Source organism: Rhinopithecus roxellana, chromosome 12, assembly GCF_007565055.1.
Source record: "Rhinopithecus roxellana isolate Shanxi Qingling chromosome 12, ASM756505v1, whole genome shotgun sequence".
In the NCBI taxonomy this organism is placed as follows: Eukaryota; Metazoa; Chordata; class Mammalia; order Primates; family Cercopithecidae; genus Rhinopithecus; species Rhinopithecus roxellana.
Window position 1 is genome coordinate 25,975,312 of NC_044560.1, and position 4,328 is coordinate 25,979,639.

The 4,328-nt window shown below is 45.6% G+C and overlaps 1 pseudogene; it reads left to right on the top strand.

Moving 5' to 3' along the window:
• The first annotated feature begins 1,735 nt into the window (after positions 1–1,735).
• LOC104669923 lies at positions 1,736–3,228 on the top strand (annotated as a pseudogene).
• Positions 3,229–4,328: the final 1,100 nt, after the last annotated feature.

A 4,328-nucleotide genomic window follows, 5' to 3' on the forward strand; every position in this document is an offset into this window, starting at 1 on the left:
GACCAGATACCAGTTGTCACCAGCACCAAGAAAGCCTCTCTCACATGGTTGCTATGGGCTCTTCACATCCAACTGCCCAGTGGTGGAGGAAAAGTCTTGGACATTGAGCCAGCTTGGGTCTAAATTCCCATTAAAATCCCTGGCGGCCAACATGGTGAAACCCTGTCTCTACTAAAACTACAAAAATTAGCCATGTGTGGTGGCAGGTGCCTGTAATCCCAGCTACTTGGGAGGCTAAGGCAGGAGAATTGCTTGAACCTGGGAGGTGGACGCTGCAGTGAGCCAAGATCACGCCATTGCAATCCAACTCGGGCAACAAGAGTGAAACTCTGTCTCAAAAAAAAAAAAAAAAAAAAAAATTAGCTGGGTATGGTGGCGAGTGCCTGTAATCCCAGCTACTCAGGAGGCTGAGGCAGGAGAATCACTTGAACCCAGAAGGCAGAGGTTGCAGTGAGCCAAGATCACACTACTGCACTCCAGCCTGGGCAACAAGAGTCCTTCTCAAAAATAAAAAAAAAAAGAAAGAAAGAAATTAAAAATACAATACTGTTTATAATCACTCCAAAAAAATTGTTAGGTCTAAATCTAACAAAACATGTAAGAGATTTATATGCTGAAAGCTACAAAAGACTGATGAAAGAAATCTAAGAAGCATCTGAATAGAGACACATACCATGTTCATGAATTGAAAGACTCAACATAGGAAAGACGTCAATCTTCCTCAAATTGATATATAGATTTAATGCAATTGCTATCAAAATCTTAGCAAGATGTTTTTGAAGATACAGGCAGGTTTATTCTAGCATTATATGGAAAGCCAAAGGAACTATAATAGCTAAGACAATTTTGAAGAAGAATAAAGTAGAAGCAATTTGTCTATAGATATAGTTTGGATATTTGTCCCTGCCCAAATCTCCTGTTGAACTGTAATCCCCAATGCTGGATGTGGGGCCTGGTGAGAGGTGTTTGGATCATGGGAGCAGCTCCCTCATGGTGTTGGGAGAAAAGCTGTGTTGGGAGAGAAGCTGAGGCAGGGCTTGCATGTCTGCTAGACTTGCGGGCTCCTTGCTTCCAGCACTCCCATTATTTCAAGAAGTCATGTGTTTCTCATTCACCTGATACATTGTTTTCTTTCAACCCCCACATCCTCACCACCTGTTTGTTTGAGCACCAGTAAATAGCATGGGCTCCCAGAGCTGGGGGCCTTGCAGCTTCCACACTCGCGACGGCCCCCGGTCCCACTTTCTCTCTCAACTGTCTTTTTCTCATTACTCTGACTCTGGGGGACTTCATCGCCCCCACAACCTGGTATTGGGTCTGATCACCCCAAACGTTCCTGGCACCCAATATGGGACGACAAAGACCCCGGTGAAGGAACGCCAGAGTGTGCGAAAGCAGAGGATACATTGTCAAAGGACTCCAAGGACGTCTAAAAGAACCTCCCCGGGAAAGCTGAGCGCTTGGAAGAACCAGGGTAACAATGAGACAAAGTGAAAGCAGACATTCTGCTTATTTAAGTTTTTTAAAGCATTTGTTATGAAGTGGGGGAGTAAAAGTACTCAAGAGTTTGCTATCACTTTTTTAGTATGGTAAAGCAGTTTTAACCATGGTTCCTGAAACAGGGGACTATAGAGTTGGATGAATGGGTGAGAATTGGAAGAGATTTTAAAAGGGCATATAAAGATGGAGCAGTGACAGGTGCCGCGGGGGGGAGGGGGGTGCTGCTGGGGTGACGATGGTTGGGGGAGAGGGGGCCCAAGGCCACCCTCCCGGGCGCGGGGAGGGCAGAGGGGACCAGGAGCCCGTCCCTTCGCTGCAGGGCCTTCTGCCGCGGCCATCCCATGGCCCCACGGCAGCCCCCAGGCTGGCCCAAGGCCGCAGGCCTCTCCAGCCGCTGCTGCTGACACGTCGGAGCGGCCCCGCGAGCTCGGGAGGCGCAGGGAGGCAGCCTCCAGCTCCGGTGCCGGGCTGCAGGAGCAGGCGGGGCGGCGAAGGGCCCAAAGCCGCCGCGCCGTGGGAGAGACCGGCGCAGCTGAGCGCCAGCAAGTGCACAAGTGGCTGTGGCAGTCCTGCTGCGGCTAACTCACCTGGCGCAGCAGCCTGGCTGCCTTCCCCGCCTATTGCAGCCTCCAACGGCCCTCCCAGAGTTTCCCTTCGGGCGGCGCTGCAGTCCCTCGGGCCTCGGGGTCTGACCCGGGGACGGCTGCTGGCATCAGCACCCCTGCTCCAGTTGCCGACCTGAGACCCCAGGCTCCTCAGGTGCAGGCGTAGGTCCGAGCCATTCCAGTGACGAAGGTAGGATCTGCAGCCCCTTTGCGAAGCCCAAGTGAGACCGGGCAACAGGCAGGCAGAGAATATGTTATTCCATCCTTGACCCACAGATTTATGGCAGAGATGGTGGATTTCTTTATTCTCTTTTTGTAAAAGCAACCATTGTCTTAAGCATTATGTGCCTCAGTGGGATAAAGGATATCTCTTAAGTTTGCTATGCATTATATAATGGAAAAAACAGATGAAGACATCAATGGAAAACTTGCAGAAAATTATGGTTGTGTCTCTTATATACAGATTATTAGTTTGTTTTTATGAGATAATTTGCATTTGGGGAGCAGTTGGAGCTACCCCAGGGAAGTTCCTGGTGGGACTTCAAGTTTGACATGTGATAGATACATCAGTGCTTACTGCACTAAGTTGGGTTTCAGTGATTCCTTCCTCAAATGTCAGCATTACAACGTCCACTATACGAGCTATGATCAAAACTTTTTTGATTGCTTCTTTTTTCTCTGCTTTCATCACACTGCTGTTTTTTTCAACATAATTGAACAGCTACAATGACATTGTAGCAGGAACCATTGTGGTAAAAAGAAATGGGGTCAGATGCCCCCACAAAGGCCTGATTTCCACACGCTATAATGACAAGATTAAATTATGTATCAAGGCCATCAGTATCCCTGGGTTACACTAATTGATGATTTAGAAATTAAAGCAGTCACTCCAGTGTGACGCAAGTCACTACTCTGAAAGTATTGATTTTACTTGAATGCCAAAGAACTTTTCCAGAAGAAAAACCTATTAAATTCAAGTGTTCAAATTTTTAGATCAAAAAGGCAAGTGATTTTCTCAACAATGGACAATATATACTTAAGATCTACGGCACTTTCTTAAGGTCTAAGAATTTGCTGAAAGCATTTTCAGCTTTGAAATCTCCAAATGAAACTTTAAAATTTATTTTGGTTTATCCCAAAATAATGGAAAATGTCCAGTTGTATTTTGTAAGCATCTATGTAACTCATCTTTTAGTTCATACTTCCTGGGGAGCCACCAAAGAAGGTCTCCGTGGCAGTTAGGGGACCCTTACCCTCAGGAACAGTGGGTCTATTACTTGGAAGGTCTAGTCTAAATTTAAAAAATGTTACTGTACATACAGGAATAATTGACTCTGGTTATACTGGAAAGATTCAATTAGTTATTAATTCCTTGACTCCGTGTTCTGCCTCCCCAGGAGAAAGAATTGCTCAGTTGTTGCTGTTACCTTACATAAAACTAGGAAGCAGCACAGTGAAAAGAACAGGAGCCTTTGGTAATACTAATCCAGCAGGAAAAGCTGTGTATTGGGTTAATCAAGTGTCTGACAAAAGACCTATTTGCACAGTAACTATTCAGGGAAAAGATTTTGAAGGACTAGTAGATATTGGAGCTGATGTCTCTATTATTGCTATAAATCAATGGCCCTGGCACTGGCTTAAGCAAAAGGCATCCATTGGTATTGTTGGAGTAGGCGCTGCCTCAGAAGTTTTTGAGTTCCTTGATTTTACCACGTCAAGGACTGGATGGTCAGGAAGGGACATTTCAGCCTATCATTACATCTAATCCTGTCAATTTATGGGATAGAGACTTAATTGCAACAATGGGATGCTGAAATATCTATTCCTATGGATCAATATAGTAATAATAGTAGACAAATGATGAGAAATATGGGACATTGCCCGGGAAAAGGACTAGGAAAAGATAAAAATGGCCAATCAGAACCTTTAGAATTACAAGGGCAAACAGATCGGACTGGATTGGGGTGTCATTTTTAGGAATGGCCATTGTTGAGCATCCGGCTCCTGTTCCTCTTGTTTGGCTAACTGCCAAACTGGTTTGGGTGGAGCAATGGCCGCTGAAAAAGGAAAATAAAAAGGCTGGACAAGATATACAGTGGAGGGATGCACATACAAAAAGCTGGGAAACAGGAAAGAATATGGGGAAGAGAATTTGCTTGTGTCTCTCCAGGTGACAATCAGGTGACTGAGTGTCCACCAAACATCTGAAGATCTATCATGAGC